At 36.8% G+C, this 23,692-nt stretch overlaps 1 protein-coding gene across 1 annotated transcript in view; it reads right to left on the reverse strand.

Annotated features, from left to right (window-relative positions):
- LOC131771795 (NLR family CARD domain-containing protein 4) overlaps positions 1 to 23,692 on the reverse strand; it is a 92,444-nt gene that overhangs the window by 2,675 nt on the left and 66,077 nt on the right. The window lies entirely within an intron of this gene.

The raw sequence follows: 23,692 nt of genomic DNA on the forward strand, positions 1-23,692 counted from the left end.
TTAAAGGTTATGAATATTTACTAAGTGGCTCATCCACAGCTGGTACTCATTTTCAAACTTAGGAAACTGCAAAGGTGGACATTATTTGTGTGCATTTCAAATGCTGCAATATTTTTGTAGTTTAGCAGCTCATCAGCTTAGCAGTCTGCTTAGTAAGTTAATATGAAAAATGTAAAGACATCACCAGTTAGGGAAAGTTTGATTCAGACAGATGTAACCTTCATTATTATTTTTACACAGGCTGATTAACAAGAAATTCTCTGGATAGAGTAGGATAAAAACATAATTGATCAAAGTGACCGCAAACCATTGACATTAGAGAATATCTGTCTGCAAATTTGAACCAGTATCTCTCTTACAGTGGTAGCATTCTTTCTCTACTACTTTTCAAGTGGAAGCCTTTGGTCATTTCTTTTCTAATCAACAATGTTCCTGGTAACTTCTGGTTAGGACCAGAGGAAGAAAAGGAAAATCTGTGTAAAAGGAAGTTTAAGGGAAAACATTCTGCTGTGCCTTAACAGCATTTTTTTAAAACCTAAATTATATACTAAATCACTGAGTTAATCAATCAAATAAAAATTACAGATTTATGCTAACCTTCCTTCTACAAAACTCCCAAATACTATTCCAGAAGCTCTTTCTAAGGGAATACTTGGGTATCAAATTTTTTTTCTCAGAGCGTCCAGAAACATCCCACATTTCCTTTGAAGTTTAGCTTTTCCTCCATCAGAAAGAAGCTTCAGCTTTAAAGTATGACATTGTTTAACAACTCCTTAGAGCTGTAAATAAAACAAAGTGAAAAAACTAAGGTCTCAAATCATTTCTTACAGGCAGATACTCAGTTCATGGTAAGTACAAGCAATTGTTTGCTCCCTCAATTCCTGTTTCTCTTACAGAAATCAAGACCACTTTCCGAAGGAAAAAAATAGCTAAACGAATAAACAAAAGTTGGAAACCAGTCCTAGCAGATTTCCTAAATTTTAAGACAAGTGTAGAAAGTAGCTCCTTGATCTTTTTCAAACACTGACATTAACTTTCTGTCATTAATATCTGAAAACACGCAGCCGTCCTCACATTTACTTTTGTTTTACTTTATTTTCTCCTTTTTTCTCTGGTCCTAATTATAAAAGGAATAGATTTATCGAGGCTAACAAACTAATATTGTTTAAGACACTCAAAAACAGACTACACACTTCAGACTTCACCCTTCCTCAAACGTAAACAAACATACTTAAATGGGTTCTCGTTTTAACGTAAAAAAATGACTTGCTTTGCTTCCAAGTTTAACAGATTAAATGGTAGCGACAAAGAGTGACTGTATAATGTTCTAATGCATGTAAACCTTTTCAGTAATTCGGAATGTAAAACCTTTAATTGAAATCGTTAAAAAGCCACAGTATTTGCTTCGCTTTGGATTTCCTCTCTTATTTTGGCATCCTTTCAAAATTTAATGAACGCCAGTTAATGTAAAGTAGTTACATTACTAATACTGAAAGTTCCACCGTGATTAAAATTCGATTAGGAAGAAAATTTCTGCACACCATTTGGTATCTCGATTCTCGCTCAACTTTCCACAATACAGGATAGTCCTTTACTGACTGACATACCGCAAAAGAAGCAAACTGAAAAAATGTCTTATTTTCATCGTGAACAGTCTTTCAGTTCTGTGTTATTTCTTTGCGGGCGAATTGACAAAGTGATTTTAAACGCCAAGAAACTAATACAAGGTGGTCCAAACTTCCGCCAGTTCTTCTAGAAACACAGCAAGAAGTAAATGCAAACAACAAAGCGACAGCGATGTAAACAGCGAAATAAGTATAGAACTGCACACCGTGGTATTTACACATGTCGCATGAAAGAATTTAACGTAATTATAAATTACACGTATAGAACTGATTTGAACTGACTGGTGGTGACTTTTCATGAGATAAACTTCAATCTTGTTCTATAAAAGCAAAGGAAATATGGCACTTGCTTCGCGAACCAAGGGCGTAAAAATTCTTAACACAACACCACAGTAAATTGAACAGAATGGACATGAACAATGACTACATATGCAAACTAAGATCACAAAACTCACGTGGTAGAGTGTCTGCAAAAAGGAGATGTTACTCTGACGTACAGCTTCACTCAAATCATTCACTTGTTGCTTTGTCAATTTAACATACGAGAGGTTCAGTGCATACAGGTGAGGAACATGGCTGAGATGTTGAGTGAGATCATTTACTCCTTCACCAAGAGGGTTTTGTGACAAGTCGAGCTCGTCCAGGTCAGGAGCCTGGTGCAGAGATCTGGCGATGACTGCGGCAGGTTTGGCTGTTAAATTGATATTAATAAGTTCTAATTTGTGGAGTCTGTCAGTGAAGATGATACGAGACACCAGGGTCTCTGTCAACTGAGCATCCATGATTTTAAAGGGTTTCCCAGTAATCTCTATCCATTTCAGAGCAGTGAAAAGTGGTAAGAAATCGGCTAGCATCTTCATCTCCTGCCTTTCAATGTTGAAAATAAGAATTTCAATCAGACGGGAAAGACTATGAGGAGTCAGATCAGTGATGCTAAAAGTGTTCTGAGTCAAATACTGAGCTATTTCGTTGTCTTGTTCATTCCACGGATCACTAACACGCTTCACTCGAGTAGACTCTACTGTTGGCGAAAGGAGCTCTCGCAGCATTTCAGTCGGAAAAGTGCCAACACCTTCTTCTTTTAATAAAAGACGAACATAAACGATCATTTTTCTCTCTCTCTCCAAAGAGAACCCGCTCACAGGACAACGCGGAAACTTCTTCAACAAATCTGCGGCTTTCTTTTCGCCCGAACAGCTAATAAATACAGCATCTGTGTCCTCTGCTACAGTGATTAAGTTTTGATAGCTTTCCTCTGAAGAATTTTCGAGGAGAGGAAAAACGATAATGTTGGGTGTCATGCCAGATTTCAGCAAATGTTCATTTGCAGTGATGTTCAGCTTGTTACAATCAAGAGACAAAACACCTTCGGTGTAAGAGGGAAACACTGAGCAGAGATCCCGCCTCTTCTCGGCCGAACAACAAAAGTAGCTATGCGAGATAAGCCCACAATAAAGTTGTTGAGACAACGGTAGTTCAATCGCCTGAAGCGGATCAATAAAATCACATTCCGGAAAAGATTCCTTTCTTTCAACAGACGCTACATGACGGAAAACTGCGTAAGCAGCTTCTGTTGACAGCTCACAGGCAAATTTCAGAACTTCATTCATCTTCAAGATCTCTTCAAATGATTCAACTTTGGAAAGGCTAGGCGTACTTTCTCCTTTAATTGATGAAACTTCCTCCTTAATGTGCCAGGCTGCAAGGAACTCCTGTACGGATTTATGAATGAAATAGGCCCCTTTCTCAGGATTGAGACTCGTAAGATTGACAATTTGGAAAAGCCCAACATCTCGTAATTTTTCAAAACTACTTGAAATATTGCCGGGGAGTTCTCTCTGACGTACGTAAAGACGGTCTTGCAGAAGTGCTTCAAAGGCAACCTTTCCAAGATTACTAAGGTCTTCTCTGGCTTCCGTTGATGTCACTTTTTGAAATGGCATAAGCTGTTGACTTTCAACTTTGTGATCTAGCATGGTTTGAATGAAATGTATAAATATGTCGGCCCGTGATTTTGGCAGTCCTTCGTGACGTTTCTCTTTCCACAAAATGCACAGCATCAGTAGGACGAGAGGTATTTCTGCCACGTCATCGAGATCTTTTTCTCCCAGGTAGAGCTTAAACTCGTCAAGATCTTTACCTTCCATAAATTTTCTTGCAAAGGTATCTTTTCGTTCCCAGGTTTTGAAACCTTGAATTTCTAACTGAACGTGGCTGGGGCCTCTTAACTCGTCACATTTAAGTTGACGCGTGGTGACAATAACGTGACAATCTCTTAGTTGCTCGCCCTTCCAAATTGCAAGGATGGGTGAGTGTTTTCTTGCAAAGCTGTACTCATCGTAGCCATCCAAAATAAGAAGCACTTTATCTTGATTGTTAATTATGTAATCATAGAGACTATCAACTGAAATCGGACCATCACTAGCCAGCAATTTAGACGCAAGTAAAACATCGCGAATGTTTCCTACGTCACACACATCTCTCAACTTAATCAGAAGCACAATGCTAAAGTTCATAAGGATTTCTTTAGAGGCTTTCGACCAGTCATATGCAGCCTTCTTACAAAACGTACTCTTGCCAATTCCTGGCCGACCATAAACAAGCATTCGAGTATGTTTTCCCTCGAACATGTCGGTATAGTCTTCAAGTTCCTCTTGTGTCACTCCGCTGGGCTTCCTGTGATCTCTGATCCAATTCAAAGGTGTGTAGATGTCATTAATCTCAATGGAAGAGCTTTCGTCCCATGGAACGTTTTTCACCTTACATAAGGTGTCATAATAAGATTTTAGCTTCTCTTGGCACTTCTCAACATTCAACGGTCCTGAAAAATAGAGAAAACAGACATGAGCTTTTATTGCTGGGATGAGTAAGCATACGACACCAAGTTTTCAAAATATTTTGGCGCTTTTCAGGCAAACGGAGGAAAGGGTGGGGCGAGCGCAAAGTCCGAGTTAAGTGCGAGGGGAGAAGCTCCAAAACAACATCTTATTTTCATTTTATGATCGATCATTAATTTTCGGCATTGAAGCAGCTGAAGTAAACCAGGACAAGAATAATAAATTGTTATAATAAAAGAATAAGGAAATATCTTTTATCGTCTTGCCACGAGCGTTGGACAAAAAAGATCAAGTCCTCCCCAGGAATAGAACCTTCGACCTTTGGATTCAGCGCTCAGACACTTCATTACCATAAATATAATACAAGTTATTAAAACGTAAGCTTAATATGAAATTTCTTCGCTTGATAATTATAATTCCTGCTAGCCTTCTACGTTTATTTTCTGAAGAATCACCACTTTTACAACCCTCCTCTCCTGTTGAAATGTCAGCAAAAGAGAAAAGAAATTTATACTGTTATGAGAATTAAAATACACTGACGAATATGATACTGAATGGATGAATATGCACACGGCGCCAAGTTTCTAACATCGCGCGAACTCAAGTACAGTCTTCTTGGCATGAAACGATTAAGATAATGAAAAAAAACACTCACACTCTGTTCTTTAATTTTTCCCTTTGCCTGTAACTCATCTTAAATCGCAGGGAAGATTAAATTCCCAGCATTTTTTCCATCACGGATCAACAATGTTGGGAAATGAAGCGGCCAAAATAACATAAAAAAAGTTCATGAATTTTTATTTCTTAAAATTTTTTGCGCAGTACTGTTTCTTGAACAAGAATGACAAACTGGTATAAGAAAAAAGAAAGGAAAGAAGTGTTACTGTCTTGTCACGAGCGTGAAAAAAAAAGAGGAAAAATTTTGAGTCCTCCCGAGGAAGAGAATCTAACACCTTCGGATTCTGCGCCCGGACACTCTACCACTATAAGTATAAAGTCAAATTGTTATGAGAACACACTTTACTCAATTTGCGAAATGGGTAACAAGCAGGAGTCGAAATAAGAGCTGATTGAAGATGAAAATCTTGTGTGAGCCTGATCACGGAACAAAAGAGAGAAGAGAAAATGATGGACTTGGAGAATTGAAATCCATTGGGAGGGAATAAAAGCTAAGATTTAGATCTCAACAAAGTTTTAACCCTGTCAGCAATAGTGAGGTATTTCGTAGAAAAGTAAACAAAGAAAATTTGGGTTCATCTTACTGCGCACAAGAGTCTGGACACGAAAACAATAATTAGGCGGGCAGGGGGAGGGGGTAGTTGATAAACGTGTTTAATCAGCGATTTGTAATACCTACAATCTAGGACAAAGAAAATAGATTTAAGACATTAAATACAATAAAGATGCAGAAGTGAGTAATTTCTTATTAACCCTCTCTAATCTGGAATTTTAGAACGTTATCCATGACTTCAAAATTGGAATTAAAGCTACCAAAGTGAATTTGTTCCTATCTCAGACTTTTTGAAAGTTCTTTTTCATAGCAATGCGATTGAAAAACCAAAGATTGCGTATGTTTTTCAGTTTTCTGATATATATATCACTGTTGGTCTTCATGTTCTCATCAGCAGATAACGATATTCTATACCAAAGGCAACAAGCGTCTCCTGATGAATTTGTTTCAAGGCCAGTTCGTGCCATTGCATTATGTATCCCTACTATGCATCATTTTAGACGAAAAATGCACGCCCATCTACGCGAACGGAAGATTTTTTTGTTCTTTTTTTTTTCTCCCAGGAATGCATGTATCCCTACTGTGTATCATTTTACACGAAAAATGCACGCCCATCTACGCGAACGGAAGATTTCTTGTTCTTTTTTTTTCTCCCAGGAAGAAGAATTATGATCGCCACGTATACGGACTTGGCGACCTACCATTCATATCTCTTGTTTGCAATCGAGCGAGAAGCTTGAAAAAAATATGTTCCATGCAATAAGCAACTTAGGGGAGAAACATAGACATTCACTAAAAATGAAAACTTGTAAGAGCACTTGTAGCACGTTCACAGTTGTATCGCATTCTTAACAAATGTTAAAAAAAATTGGAACAGATTTTCTCGTTCAACAGATAAGCTTGTACATAGCCTCGACGATTTTCCTTTTCCGCTTAAAAGTTTTAAGGTTTTCCCGTCGTTTAGAGCCATTTCATTACGCATACCTACATGTTACACAGAGAAATCGTTTTATACGTGATAGGAAGGCCTGGGTACACAAACCGAATTTTTTTTTGTTGAGTTTGGTGACCTATCATTTACATGTCTTTTTAAAATTCGAGAAAAATACTTGGAAAAAACTATCCTTTATGTAAAATAAATAGCCAGTGTAGAAAGACAGAGTTGTTAAAAAAGGAAGTTTGCAACGGTATTTCCTGTATCTCTGCATTCTAGTAGGTGAGCTAGTTGCTTTCCAGCAAACTGATATTGACTTAACTATTCATCGAAAAATTTGTCTGTGATGAAAAAAACTCACCAGTTCGTTTCTTAAATTCAATGGATTCCAAAGCCTAGAAGCTGGTGAAATAGCGGCAACCTTACGCTTACAGTCGGCAGTTAAGTAGTGAGTGAATTTTACTCTACCAGAAAACTACATGAAAATATACAAACGCATCAAATGGTCTTCCTTCGCTTTGATTTGGTTACCCACAAATGAAGCGACACTTTCCTGTTACGAGCGACTGTCAACCACGAACGCAGAAGATACAGTAGCCAAAAAGCATAGTGTCTGAGAATTTAGGCACTACTCTTGTATGTAATTGTATATTTATTGAATTTCAAGATAAGTGGTATATTACCAGTCATAAGTTGCTCAGCTAAATCTGTGCGTTTAACCAATGGATGACACAGTGCATCATGTAGGATCGTGTATGTTGCAGTTGAGCTATTCCTCTCTTTCCAATGTAGTAACATTCTGTAACTTTTTTCAAACCATCCCCTATTTTCCATATCAATCGCCGTTAATGTTAGTGTGTCAATTTTTAGACGACGCCCGACTACCTTCCAATTTTCGAGTTTCTGCGAAAGCTAATCTAACTCTTCGTCTAACTCTTTCAGCAAGTAAGAAAAACTGTCATCGCCACGTAAACGGATTTGGTGACATATCATTTATATCTCTAGTTTGCAATCGAGCGAAAAGCTCTAAAAAACTCTTTTTCATACAATGAGCAACTTGGGTAAAGCCACTCTAAATCTTCATCGCTGTAAACTCCTTGCTTCACCACAAAAATAAAGGCATCACAGCAAAGCATCAAGATGAGAGAATAGCGGGTAGTACGTACCGCATCTATTCATGCCATTTTGCTGGATCCACACATTTTTATTTTCAAAAACCAGGGTTAAAGAAGATGAGGTTGGGGGGTGTGGGCGGTGGTGGGGATCAACGGCCACACCCATAAATGTGTCCTCATTTTACCTGCTAAACGAGTTTTTCTTTTCTTCGGAGTTAAGGCGTCACTTGGAGACGACTCTTCACGGCGTTTCACCTTTGGCGGACGCAAATGTTTAGTAGAACCACCTGCATGATAACAAATGTAAAAAACAATAACTAGATCAGAACATATTATTTGAGCCAACAGATTCATTGTAGCAATGGAGCTTTTTCCTGATGAAAAGCCACTCTAAATCTTCGTCGCTGGAAACACCTTGCTTGGCAAAAAACATAAAGACATCACAGCAAAGCATCAAGATGGCATGATTGCGGGTAGTACGTACCGCATCTATTCATGCCATTTTGCTGGATCCACACATTTTTATTTTACAAAAGCAGGGAGAGGGAAGATGGGGTTTGGGGGATGAAGGTAAACGGGCACGTCCATAGATATGTCCTCATTTTACCTGCTAAACGAGTTTTTCTTTTCTTCGGAGTTAAAGCGTCACTTGGGGACGACGCTTCATCACGGCGTTTCACCTTTGACCGACGAAAATGTTTAGTAGAACTACCTGCATGGTAACAAATGTTAAAAAATCATAAGACAAGAACATATTATTTGAGCCAACAGATTCATTGCAGCAATGGAGCTTTTTCCTTTTCTAATAAAACGTCTCCTGATGAATTTGTTTCAAGGCCAATTTGTGCCATTCCATTACGCATCCCTACCGTGCATCGTTTTACACGAAAAATCCACGCCCACATACGCGAACAGAAGATATCTTGTGCTTATTTTTTTCAGCCAGTAAGAAAAACTGTCATCGCCACGTAAACGGATTTGGTGGCATATCACTTATATCTCTAGTTTGCAATCAAGCGAAAAGCTCTAAAAAACTCTTCATACAGTAAGCAACTTGGGTAAAGCCACTCTAAATCTTCGTCGCTGGGAACTACTTGCTTGACTACAAACGTAAGGACATCACAGCAAAGCATCAAGATGAGAGGATAGCGGGTAGTACGTACCGCATCAATTCGTGCCATTTTGCTGGATCCTCGCATGTTTATTTTACAAAAGCAGGGAAAGGGAAGATGGGGGTAGGGGTGGGGGTGTAGCGGGCACGCCCATAGATATGTCCTCACTTTACCTCCTAAACGAGTTTTTTGTTTCTTCGGGGTTAAGGTGTCACTTGGAGACGACTCTTCATCACGGCGTTTCACCTTTGGCCAACGAAAATGTTTAGTAGAACCACCTGCATGATAACAAATGTAAAAAAATAATTAGATCAGAACATATTATTTGAGTCAACAGATTCATTGTAGCAATGGAGCTTTTTCCTTTTCTAATAAACATCTCCTGATGAATTTGTTTCAAGGCCAATTTGTGCCATTCCATTACGCATCCCTACTGTGCATCGTTTTACACAAAAAATCCATGCCCATATACGCGGACAGAAGATATCTTATGCTTTTTTTTTCAACCAGTTAGAAAAACTGTCATCGCCACGTAAACGGATTTGGTGGCATACCATTTATATCTCTAGTTTGCAATCGAGCGAAAAGCTCTAAAAAACTCTTTTTCATACAATGGGCAACTTGGGTAAAGCCACTCTAAATCTTCGTAGCTGGGGACTCCTTGCTTAACTAAAAACGTAGAGACATCACAACAAAGCATCAAGATGAGAAAATAGCGGGTAGTACGTACCGCATCTATTCATACCATTTTGCTAGATCCACACATTTTTATTTTTCAAAATCAGGGAAAAGGAAGATGAAGTTTAGGGGTTGGGGTTGGGGGTTAACGGGCACGCCTATAGATATGTCCTCATTTTACCTGCCAGACGAGTTTTTCTTTTCTTCGGAGTTAAGGCGTCACTCGGAGATGACTTTTCATCACGGCGTTTCACCTTTGTAGAACCACCTGCATGATAACAAATTAAAAAAAAAAAAAGTTAGATCAGAACATATTATTTTTTAGCCCACAGATTCATTGTAGCAATGGAGCTTTTTCCTGATGAAAAGCCACTCTAAATCTTCGTCGCTGGGAATTCCTTGCTTGACTAAACACATAAAGACATCACAGCATAGAATCAAGATGAAAGGATAGCGGGTAGTACGTACCGCATCTATTCATGCCATTTTGCTGGATCCACACATTTTTATTTCATAAAATCAGGAAAAAGGAGGATAGGGTTGGGGGGTGGGGGGTTAACGGGCACGCCCATAGATATGTCCTTATTTTACCTGCTAAACGAGTTTTTCTTTTCTTCCGAGTTAAGGCGTCCCCCGGGGACGACCCTTCATCACGGCGTTTCACCTTTGACCGATGAAAATGTTTAGGAGAACCACCTGCATGATAACAAATGTAAAAAAATAATTAGATCAGAACATATTATTTGAGCCAACAGATTAATTGTAGCAATGGAGCTTTTTTCCTTTCCTAATGAAACTTCTCCTAATGAATTTGTTCCAAGGCCAATTTGTGCCATTGCATTATGCATCACTACTGTGCATCATGTTACACAAAAAATGCAAGTCCTCATACGCGAACGGAAATATGTCTGTAACCTTACGCTTACAGTTGGCAGTTGTGTAGTGAGTAAATTTTGCGCTACCAGAAAACTACATCAAAATATATACGCATCAAATGATCTTCCTTCGCTTTGATTTGGTTACCCACAAGTAAAGCGACACTTTTCCAGTTTCGAGGCACTGTCAACAACGTACATAAAAGATACAGTGGCCAAAAAGCATGGTGTCTGAGAATTTAGGCAAAGATGGCCGAAATGAAAGCAAAAGCAAACAGCTTGATAAATGTTCTCTTCCCTACATTAAAGGGAACATTTCTCTTTGGGTCTTCCATTAGTGTGCATGGAGACTAAACCTCTTCCCAACTCGAATTTGCCTCAACGAACATACAGTAAACATAAAGTATTGACCAGGTTCATTCAATAATTTTGAAATATACAACGTTCATCATTTTCTCAGCAGTTTCCTTGAATTACGGTTAGATCGCACCATGGTTAGATCGCTCCCAGTTAGATCGCTCCAATCAAAGGTTAGATCGCTCCACTCGAAAGTTAGATCGCGCCATCAGTATAAGTTACTTCGCTCCTAACATGAGTTACTTCGCTCCATGTAGAAAACTAAGGTAAAGGTAGCAAAACTAAGCTATCTAAATTTACAATTCATCAAATGACGTGTATATCTTACTTAACAATCGATTAATATCGCTCGCGCGCCCTTGAAATAAATCTGAGTTACGCAGAGAGAACAAATGAAGCCTCATGTAACGGACTCACGAAGTGTAACCACGATCATTTATTCCATCATCGCTATACTTCTAGTCACCTCTATATATGTATAAATATATAGCTGGTTAATCTGATGGACAGAGTGAATACGATGTACTCGAATCGTCGCAAGACACATCATCACCTATGAACTTTAAAGATAATTGCTAAGCAATACTTCACATTACAACATGAAACGAAGTACCTTGTTGGTAGCGAAGTAACTTATTTGATGGAGCGATCTAACTTTCGAGTGGAGCGATCTAACTTTTGGTTGGAGCGATCTAACTGGGAGCGATCTAACCATGGTGCGATCTAACCGGATACCGTTTCCTTTGATGATAGCGCACTCAGCGAAGGGATGATGTGCTACAGAGACAACTCATGGCACTTTAACAAACAAGGTTTCATGTATAAAACAACAAATTTGCTCCAACATAACTTGCAAGTTCATAAGGGTTAGCATCCATTTCTAACAGGAGTTTATTATAGGATTACTCTTACTAGTATTAAGAAATGTGAATCAAATGTTCAGTTAGCAATGATAATTTGGTTTCATTAACTGAGTTGATAACGTAAATTGGCCTCTGTAGAGAGATTCTGAAGCTGATGTTTCGAGCGTTAGACCTTCGTTGGACCTATTAGGAAATGTGGGTTGGGTGTGGTTAATAAAATGGGGGTTGGGCTGGGGGGGGGAGGGAAGGGGGGTTGAGGCAGGAGTTTCTAGGTGTATTATTGGGGGGTCGGTGGTCTTCTTCCCAGAGGGAAAAATGCTATCAAACATTCAACGGTTTCAAGAAATATTTAAGAAAAAAAAACAGGTATTAACTTTTATTGAAAGAATAAATATGCACACGATGCCAAATTTGTAAAACCACACAAACTCAAGTTCAGTTTCCTTGGCACGAAAGCATTAAGGTAATTAACCCCTGGCGCCGCGCTCTCTCCCTTCCCCCCTGCAAAAACAAACCCACACTCAGTTCATTAAGTTTTACCTTTCTCGGTAGCTCTTCTTAAATTGCAGGGAAGATTAAATTTCTAGCATTGATTTCATCATGGATCAATAATGTTGGGAAACGAAGCGGCCAAAGTAACAACAAAAAACTTCATGAATTTTAATTTCGTAAAATTTTGCAGAGTACTGTTTCTTGAACAAGAATGACAAGTTGGTAGAAGAAAAGGAAAGAGAAGAATTTTGACTGTCCTGTCACGAGCGTGAGACAAAGGAACAATTTTGAGTCCTCACCAGGAATAGAACCTAACACATCCAGATTCCGCGCTCGGACACTCCACCACTTTAAGTATAGTATAAGTTATTAAAACGAAAGCTTACTATGAAAATTCTTCATTTGATAATTACAATACCTGCTAGCCTTCTACGTTTATTTTCTGAAGGATCATCACTTTTACAACTCTCTTCTTCAGCTGAAATGTCTACAAAAGGGAAAGGAAAGTCAAACTGTAATGAGCATTAAAACGTGCCTTATTAAATTTGTGAAATGGGTAACAAGCAGGAGTCGAAATAAGTGCTGATTGAAGATCAAAATCTCGTCTCTAAAAGAGAGAAGAGAAAATTGATGGACTTCAAGAATTGAAATTCATTAGAACGGAATAAAAGCTAAGATTTAGATCTCAACAAAGTTTTAACCCGCTCAGTAGCAGTTGGGTATTTCGTAGAAAGGTAAACAAAGAAAATTTGGGTTCATCTTACTACGCACAAGGGTCTGGACACGAAAACAATAGTTAGGAGGGCAAGGGGATAAACTCTCTCTAATCTGGAATTTTAGAACCTTATCCATGACTACAAAATTGGAATTAAAGCTACCAAAGTGAATTTGCTCATATCTCAGACTTTTTGAAAGTTCTTTTTCACAGCAATGCGATTGAAAGACAATGAATGCTTATGTTTTTCAGTTTTCTGATATTTATTTAACTCCGCTGTTGCTCTCCATGTTCTCATCAGCAGATAACGATACTCTCTACAAAGGACAACAAGCAAGCGTATCAAGAAATGGTCTATTTTTCTGGCTCAACTTTTCCGTTAAGCATCAAATAAAAGCCCTTCTGTGATTGGTAGTCCTGAGGAACTTTGGCCGAAGGGAGGCGGAAAAGCTCGTAACTCATCGAGAAAATAATGGGAGTGACAATTTTTTCTGCATAGGGGGAGTGGGTAGTGTAAATATGCACCAGTTAGATCAATCTCCATCGGCGCACCCAAGGGTATACTTGACCCTCGATGAGCGCATTGAGCCAAAGGTTCGTAAGTTTAAAAACAATTAAACTTATCCTTATTGCAGTGGCTCATTTAAACCACCAAGTGTTCCAACTCAAGAGAATGAATTTCGGTTTTGTACGTCTCACTTTTATAACCAAGGATGGAATTGAACATGAAAAAATAACTTATTATTTTGTAACAGGGAACGTCAGGCCTCTGTGTCCAACCCTCCGGTAAGATGGATTTTCATAACAAGATTCATACCAGTAGAGCCTAAGTTTCTTTCTTTAATCGGCAAGCTATCTGTGCGCGATAATCATCTTTTCATGAACTGATATGGAAAACCAATTGGCAGTTTATTCCACAGTGAATCTATTTCGGTTTTGCGCGCTCACCTCTATAACTTCAGATGGATTTGAGCATGCAAAAATGAAATATTTATTCTCTTTTAACAACACTTGCAATTAATTTGGAGTGGAAATAACAACAAATATTGTAATTGGAGGAAAATTTGCATGGCCAAAATAAGTAAAAACCAAACATTTTCGACAGTAGGTCATCATCACCCTGATGATGACCTACTGTCGAAAACATATAGGTTTTATTTTTAAAATATTTTAGCCTTTAACAGTATCTTTTATTCACCTTTCATTCTTTGAAGTTCCATACGTAGCTCTCCTAGTTCTAGTTCTCCTTCAGGATCAGACTTGGGAGATACAAGGAGAGGAACTGTGTCTAAAATTAAAGATATATAGAGAGAGATTAGCATTCGATGACTTTTCTTTATTTAAATAGTTAGAAACAAGCATACCAGCTTGTATTTAACGATAGGTACACGAGCACTATAGATTGCCTTTTTTAAACCAAGAAGCTTAAAAACCGAAAAAAAAGTGGAGAACAGCTAAAAAAATTTTCAGTCTACAAGTAAGTATTTATTTATATGTTCATTTTCACATGGAAACTCAGCACTTCCTTAAACTAGAGAAGAGAATGAGGCAAAAACACCTTTGAAATAATTTGCATTGACTAGTATTATTTTTCATAATTGCTGACAGAAGCATTCTTGGTATTAATAACATTAATTTCTATTTCAAAAGATGACTAAAACTACATTCAGGTTCTTTTTTCATTTCTCATTTCTTTTCCTAACAGCTTCAGTCCTACAGCTCTTTGGGCCAATTTATGCACCTATGAATTCTTTCTCTTCTTCAACATCAATACATCAAAACAACAAGTCAGTGATTTGCCATGTTGGTTTCCTTTTTATTGGAGCATGTGAGGGGGAACTGAAACCAAACTGGAGCCCATGCTAGGCTTCAATGAGTCAACAAAAACAACTGAAAGTGGTAAACCCCTCACCTTTTCATTCATTTCATCATGGTTTGATACCAGTTAAAATCAACTAAATGGACTTAAAAGTGGTTTTTTTATTTCCCAATAACAAAAAGAAAAAACTCAACCAACATGAGGAACCATGTTTCAATACAATTAACTAGAAAAATAAGTTCAAACTGAGCATCCTGTTCACCTGTCCTTCCCCTTGATTCTTCTAGTTCTCTTCCATGACCAGTGGTGGGTACTACAGTGTGGGGTGTAGTATCTAAAGGTAAAAAATGCAGAGAGAGATTAGCATTCACAGCCTCTCTTCAAATGTTTTGTTCCCATAAGTGGAACTGTGTACAATTATATTAATTTATTCATACCACATTATTGCACTGAGATAATTCTTTGAACATTTATCGCGTTAATGTTATAACTGTTCGAACAACAACTTCCCATAATAACTTAATAAAATATTTTTATCACTTTTTCCCCATGCTCTGTTGCCAGCATGCCAGTCTGCTTATTCTGCTCTTCAGGTTTTAAGTCATCCACCTCAACCTTAATTTTCAATTCACTATCTGTCAAATTGTAACAGTCAAATTTAATCCTACTATAGCAAGGTTCTTTTACCTGTTACCTATATCACCATTGAAATGTGAGAACATGATATCGAGGTGACACTAATCAAACAGAGAGCTTGTTAGCAATGAATAGATTACCACATACAGTATATCTGTTGAGCACAGTTCAGTTTCAATTTCTTTTGCATCTTTATCTTATTCCATAGTAGAATCAAAATTCTGATTAATCTAAACGATTACAGCTTCAAACATGGAAATATCTCAACAGCTTTAGCTAGGTTTAGGATCATTTTTCTCTTGTATAACAAAGCCTATTGTTAACAACGTTGAGCCACTTTTCTTGATACGAGTTACAAGATCTCTTGGAAGACACAACCACAACAAAAAATTACAAAAATTCTTGATACGAGTTACAAGATCTCTTGGAAGACACAACCACAACAAAAAGTTACAAAAATTAACACGTACCTCCATAATGAGGCCAGTCTCCAAACACACAAGAGTTGCTCAACATGTTGGATACAACAGAAGCTGCCATAACACAAGCAAAAGTCTTCCATGAATTGTTTTTAGTTGCACTGCCAGGTACAAAACCACAAACACCTTTAACAACAAGCCACTCCATCTTCATGTCATGAGCTGCTGCAAAAAGACCTGAGGTAAAAAAATGAAAAAAATTAGCAATAACTATTGGAATGGATTTAAACAGTGATATTACGATTAATTGGAGCAAAAGAGGCAGATCTGTTTTTCTGCAGATCATTCGTTTTGTTTGTTCTTTGTTATTGGAATACTTTAAGAGATGTTGTGTTTTTCTACTGGTATATAAATTAGCACCACTCTTTCTAGTCAGAAGCAGTGTAGCAAAGAATAAGGATTTAGAATTCAGGAAAGAGTTTCGCCGAACACAAAGTATGGAGTACCTCAACTCCAACAAGAACCTGGTTAATAGTGTAGCAATCAGAAGCTTTGAGAGCTGAGGCTTGAAAATATGACAAGTTGGAGGGTACAGTGCAATAAAGATTACCATTATGCACCTGTGCTGACCACTCCCCTACAAAAAGTTGTTAAGTACCTCCCCTCCACCGTAACACACTGAACACAATGAATACATGTAATCCTTGTTATGGCAAGACCATTTCCTGCACAATGACCACAGGTGTCAAGCAAAAGTAACCCTGAGAGTAATTCTCACCTTTTCCTTCCATTTCAACTGCAATTGCCCCAGGGTGTAATTGACACTGCTGTTCAGCACCAATCAGATCAGAGCAACTCAAAATCTCTCCATCCCAATGTACTTTGACCTTTTGCACTTCTGGGTTTTCTAATGGTGCCTTCCATCCATCAGCTGCACTTTTGACAAGGTTACCAACATCCCTACTCACTGGGGTTTTGTGATGATCTATTGTAAGCTGTGAGGATATCACCACATCTCCTAGCTGGGCTTTGTCAGGATTCAAACTGTAGCAGAAACCAACCAAAAAGGTAGCCTTAGGTCTCAGGAGTGTGATGGCGTTCTTAGCAGAAGTTTGAGAACCTCCAGGATCCAAGGATTCTTTAGAACACTTCACTAAAGCAAGTTTCAGTGACTCATCTTCATCATCACCCATCTTTCCAAAGTACACATATCCAATAGATTTCTCATAGCTTCTAAAGGAATCTCGCAAGTAATGATGACAAGCCAAGAACTCGCAATCCTCCACAGTCAAGAGCAGAATGTCAACTGGAGAATAGTCCGTGTCCCAATGTTTCACCTTCTTTGGCAAATCTCCAAGCTCCTTCAGTGTAATACTCAGAGGTGGAGGGTCATCATTGCAAACCACTGACCTGCTGCACTTGTCATTACTAGGTCCTGCCATCATAACAAACTGGATCTGTGTTCAGAGTTTTCCTGAAGTGAACATGCAAACGAAATCAGAAACCAATTAAAAATGATATCAATATAAATTATTTGTAAACACATTTGCCTATAAGCAGGTCACATATCTGAAAGGTGATCAAAGTGTGGCAGTGGGAAATGCTGATATACAGTAAGACTACCAAGCCTAAACCACACCCGGTATCTGGCATTGAATGTAAGAGCTAGCTAAAGATGCTTGGTGTTATATATACAATGTACCACCCAAGCTGACTTCAAGATATGGACCTTAAGTGAAGACAAAGATCAATTTCTGTTTAACAAAATCACCACCATGAAAAACCATCCATCTCAAGATCTCTTGCTGCCAAAATGAACAAGAATACTAAGGACAACAGGGAATGAATTCCAACTCCCCCAGATAAGAAATGAAATATATAAAAACTTGTTTATGAACAGATGTCTTTTCAAACTTGTGTGATCATATTCCATTACGTTTGATTTTTCCTTTTTATCTCTTTTTATATCACGTTGAAAATAACAAATTCTCTCTATTATTCATGATTTTTGACTGTAAAGGCTGATTTTTTCAATACACAATTCATCATCATCATCATCATCATCAAGTATGCTCCATATATTTCTATCTCTACCATACAAAGTGTCCATTAAAATTAAACTATAAACCACACTTTGAGATTTCAAAGAGCAAGTATTCTAACCATTAAAACATTACTTTTTCCTCAGATGTGTAAAAAGTTTTTAATGTGGATGTCACCAGCATCTTTAATAGTGATGTCCTGCTAACAGCACATGCAAAACCATAATATAAGGTTTATAAACAGGTACTGGTATAGTGTTGATGAAACCAGAGAAAATCAGAATTAAAAATGTCTTTTGGAGTAACTACTAAATTTTCAATTACCGGTAAATCACTATAAGACAGAAAAAAGAGGAGTAAGGCCTTGCATTTCACAGCTAAGCACTCAGTTTACAAAGTATGATTCAAAGTTATGGCTGCCCCAATCAAATTTTCAGAACATTTGAAGACAATTTCCAACTGTTTAGTTACACTCTTTGTATTCTCAAAACAAATTACCGGTAGGTCATTGGTCTCCAGAGACATTTTAGTTGCCAGAGACATTTTAGTTGCCAGAGACATTTTAGTTGCCAGCCACAAAAAAAACACTAAATATAAATGCTAGGGCTAAAATTTAATTCAGATTTAGACAAGTAATTAATGCTTTGTCTGATCTAAGCTCAGTGTGTAGTGGATGCTTCAGAAATGTGTAACCAGCAAAGATGCCAGCCACTCAAGTGCTTCTGAAGAACCGTGAATGATTCATTTGAATGAACATTATTTGATTACTAAATTTACTGTCCCCTTTGTCCTACTTTGTTTTGTTTGATTTTTGTTTTAACTTCAAAGCTGTTTTCATTGATAGATTTTGAACTGTCAAAATATACATAAAATTTTAACAGTAAAGTTGGTCAGTTAGGAAGCCTTTCTTATAGGGATAACCTCAGGGGTCTCCCTTTTAAAATACTGTATATTTGTGTTTGAATCAAGAGTTATTATCATTATTATTTTTATAATTATTATTAATAATAACTGTTATAATTCCACTCATATAACAATTTTAATAATAATGTTAGAAGTATATCATTTTGTAACTCCTTTAAGATTCAGAGTTCAAGATTCCTGTAAGTTATAGCTCAAGAAGTAGGAAAAATTCATACTTTATGGCTCAAATTTTGCTTCTTGCAGGAAGTTCATTCCATTTTCAATTATTCTTTAAAAATTATTTTTGAGAGAAAGGGTGCATGGGCTTGTTAATTCTCTTGTCTTTGCACTCAGAGTGGATTTCCACAAAAGTTCAAAAATAACCTCAAGTTCCTTAGTCTTTCTGTAGCAATAAATTGAGGGTCATAACGAACCCTAAGATAATATTTATTACCAAAAGCTAACACCCAAATGTGCATAAGACCAAGATTAAAGCCACTTTTACTTTTTTTCCAAATTGCCCCTTATTTGTATGTTTCACTCTTCTACCTGACTTAGACTTTACTATTGTCATCTGTTTGCTTCTATGAAATCCAATAAGACCCCTAATTTTTCTTCTCTTTTGCCTTCATCAAATAACTGTATATGCAGGTATGGATCTCAACAGAAGCACTTAATTTTATTTCCTGTAATGGTCCATGAATTGACAAAGTTACAGTTTGTAGAATATTAACTTCAATCCCAGTTAAAACGTAGGTTTATGAATAAACTTAAGAGATCTTAGTGACCTGAGTACAAGTCAACTAATGTACTTGTCAATGATAAAATTAAGACTAAAATTTTCAACTGAAAGATGAATGCAAAAGATGCTGAAAGAAGTGCTCTTAGGTCCAATGTGTCAGGTCTTACAAGTAGCTTTTGGTGACCTTAGGCTGTCCTGGGTACAGCCACAAATTTAGTCAGACCATGCTGGTCAGGATTATTTGATTAGCCATTTAAATTACCATAGTTTTTTTACTGTCACTTAAACAATCACCACACTGTTTTTTGCCCCTAAATCATTGGAACAAGATAAAAACATTTATTCCATTGAATAACATCAATTAATTAAGGTATTGATAGAGAATTGCAATTATTTTTTCATGTCTGACAGTGTCAATGATATTATGATTGGTACATTGCTGAAAGTTATTTATGATTATAATAAGTAAACTGTAAACAGTTATTACTCTTTTTGATAAAACTTAACCCCATGACACCTAAGAGTGACTAGCATCTAATTTCTCCTCATAATATCACTCCTAAATCACACATTAAGGTCACAAGAATTAACTCTTTAACCCCTAAGAGTGATAAGTATCTACTTTCTCCCAACAGTATCACCCTTGGATTAAATATTGTGGTTGTGAGAATAAAGGAAATGATCCCAAACTCAACAAGCTCTTGATTATTAGACAAATTCTCCTTCTTGGTACCACAGGAAATGTTTAGAGAACAGTATGGAGAATTTGCAGACTGATGTTAGGGTGTAGAGGGTTAAGGAAATGATGACCAGTTAAAGAGGCTCTTGATTATTGAACAAATTCTCTTTATCTGCACCTTAGGAAATGTTTAGAGAACAATATGGAGAATACAGAGACTGATGTTAGGGTGTAAAGGGTTCATTTTGGAGCAATTAACCCACTCACAACAAAACAGATCCACAATTACAAAATAATCAAGATTAGGAATTTAAAATCTTATTCACCTCAGTTCACACCTTCTCAACTTTATTTTGCAGTGAAAAAATTTAAAGCTTATTGTAATGACATTTCAGTGTTCAATTTGAACAACTATGAAGTATCTAAAGCATAGCCACCATAAACTATATATCAATGGAAAGGTTATGAAATGGACTATTTGGCAAAAATTATTTTGCTTATTGATCTAATCATAAACCAAATGAGGCAGGACAATTAGAAAGGGACAATGTTTCTTTAAGTGAATTAATTGCATATAAAACCTCTGGACAACTTCCATCCTGATGGCCGGGTTGGTCTTCAAAACCATGTGGGGATTTTTTGATATTCTTATTGGATGCTTTGCAACTTGTCTGTCAAGTTTGCTGTTCAAAATTTTACCAATACTCTTAACATTGCAGGTCATTGTGGAGATACATTTCTCCTGTTTTTTTTGGGTTGGTATCTTGGGAGTCTTTGAACCAAATTTTAAGGCAATTGGTAAAGTTTATATACCTTACAAATTTGTTCAAAGAACACACATTTGCGTAAAAACAGAGGAGGTTTTTTTTACTTCCAAATTTTTCCCAACAATTTACATCTTTGGGTGATTACCTGTCAAGATATGTCAACACTCTGAAAAGCTTGAAATACCTATGCCAATACAATTAAACAGAAGCATCCTGCAGAGTCTTGGGAGACTCAGCAGTGAAGATTGCCTAAAACCATAAACCTTATCCAATTCAGTGAGATTCTTTCACCAATCCATCTCAAATTTCTTAACCTTTTTTTTACTTTCACCCATGGACTCTTCTTCTTTTTATCTTTCTCCAATCACATTCTAGTTTTAAAGATCTCCATGTGCAACCAAAATTAAGAGATGTTTATGCAATTAAAATTCAAGGACCAGGATGTTTTGCCACAAGAAACCTTCCTGTAGTCATTTATGTAATGACATGTTACAAATGGTTCTTCAACTTGGCCCATTCAAAAATACTTTTGTGTAAATAACTTGTGCACATTTCAATATTTTATCGATTTTTTCTTGGAAACTATTAATTTGAAAAGTGGTGTCCTGCTAGCAACACATGCAAAACCGCAATGTGTGGTTTATAAACAGTTATCAGTAAGGTGTTGATGAAACCATAGAAAATCAGATTTCAAGGTAGAATTCAAAGTTATGGCTGCCCCAATCAAATTTATTTTCCAACCGTTTAGGTACCAGTATTGTATTCTCAAAACAAATTAGGTCAATGGTCTCCAGAGACATTTCAGTTGCCAGCCACAAAATAACACTACATGTAAAGGCTAAGGCTAAAATTTAATTCAGATCAAGACAAGTAATTACTGTTTTGTCAAATCTAAGCAGTGTGTAGTGGGTGCTTCAGAAAAAATGTGTAACCACAGCAAAAAATGCCAGCCACTCAAGTGCTTTTGAGGAACAATGATTCATTTGGATGAACATTAGTTGATTACATTTACTGCCCCCTTTGTACTACTTTGATTTGTTTAATTTTTGTTTTTACCTCAGTGCTGTTTTGAAAATAGATTTTGAAATGTCAAAATGTACATGGATTTTGAACAGTAAAGTTAGTTACTTAGGAAGCCCTTCTTATAGGGATACCCTCAGGGGCCTCTCTTTCAAATACTGTACAGTTGTGTTTGTATCGAGTTATTATTGTTATAATTTTTAAAATTATTATTCCATATAACTCTTTTAAAAATAGTGTAAGAAGTATATTGTTTTGTAACTCCTGTAAGATTCATAATATAAGATTAAGATTCCTGTAGGTTAGCTTAAGAAGGAGGAAAAATTCATAATCTATGGCTTAAATTTTACTTACTGCTGGACATTCATTCCATTTTTCATTCTTCTTAAAAAAAATGACATGGAGAGAAAGGGTGGGCTTGTTAATTCTGGACCACCAGGTCCTATCTTGGGTTGCACTCAGATTGGATTTCCACAAAAGTTAATAAATAACATCAAGGTCCTTAGACTTTGTGTGACAATGAATTGAGGGTTGTAACAAACCCTAAGATGAAATTTATTACCAAAAGCTAACACCCAAATGTGCATAAAACCAAGATAAGCCACTTGTATCCTTTTTTTCAAAATTGCCTCTAATTCAGATGTTTTACTCTGCTACCTGACATAGACTTTGCTATTGCCATCTGTCTGCTTCTATGAAATCCAATAAGACCCCTAATTTTTCTTATCTTTTGCCTTCATCAAATAACTGTGTATACAGGTATGGACCTCAACAGAAACATTTTATTCTATACCCTGTGATGGTCTATGAATTAGCAAAGTTACAGTTTGTGGAATGTTAACTTTGATCCCAGTTAAAACATAGGTTTATGAATAAAGACAATTTTTAATGACTTGAGTGCTGGTCAATTAAATGTACTTGTCAATAATAAAATTTGAGACTAGATTTGGAAACTTAAAGATGAATGCAAGAGATGCTGAAAGAAGTGCTCTTAGGTCCTACATGTCAGGTCTTACAAGTATAGCTTTTGGTGACCTTAGGCTGGCCTGGATACAGCCACAAATTTAGTCAGACCATGCTGGTCAGGTTTATTTGATCAGCCAATTAAATTAACTCAGTTGTTTCTGGTCACTTAAACAGTCACTCCATGCTGTTTCCTTCCCCTAAATCATTGAAGCAATTTATAAATATTTATTTTATTTGATAAAAGAAAAAACATGCATGGTCAGTAGCATTAAGGTATTAATAAAGAATTTCAAAGATTTGATCACATCTGAGAAAACAACATAGTGTCAGTGATATTATGATTGGTACATTACTGAAAGTTATTTACGATTAAGTATAAATTGTTAACAGTTGTTACTCTTTTTGATAAAACTTAACCCTATGACCCCTAAGAGTGACTAGCATCTAATTTCTCCTCATAATATCACTCCAAAATCACACATTAAGCTCACAAGAATAAAGGAAATGATGACCAGCTAAAGAGGCTCTTGATTATCCAACAAATTCTCTTCATCTGCACCTTGGGAAAAGTATAGAGAACAGTATGGAGAATACAGAGACTAATGTTAGGGTACAGGGTTCATGTCGGAGCAATTGACCCACTCAAAAGAAAACAGACCCACAATTATAAAATAACCAACATTGGGAACTTGCAATGTTATCCACTTTAGGTCACTTCTTAAGACATTATAAAACTCATCCATGCTGCCACAATTTAGTTATTCCTGTATTCAGAAAACTTAGATGCTGTTGCCTTTTTCAACAGTTTTCTGTTGGAAATAAAAATAATTTTAACACATCATTTGGCACAGAAAACATGCTTGAT

Source organism: Pocillopora verrucosa, chromosome 3 (assembly GCF_036669915.1).
Source record: "Pocillopora verrucosa isolate sample1 chromosome 3, ASM3666991v2, whole genome shotgun sequence".
Taxonomy (NCBI): Eukaryota; Metazoa; Cnidaria; class Anthozoa; order Scleractinia; family Pocilloporidae; genus Pocillopora; species Pocillopora verrucosa.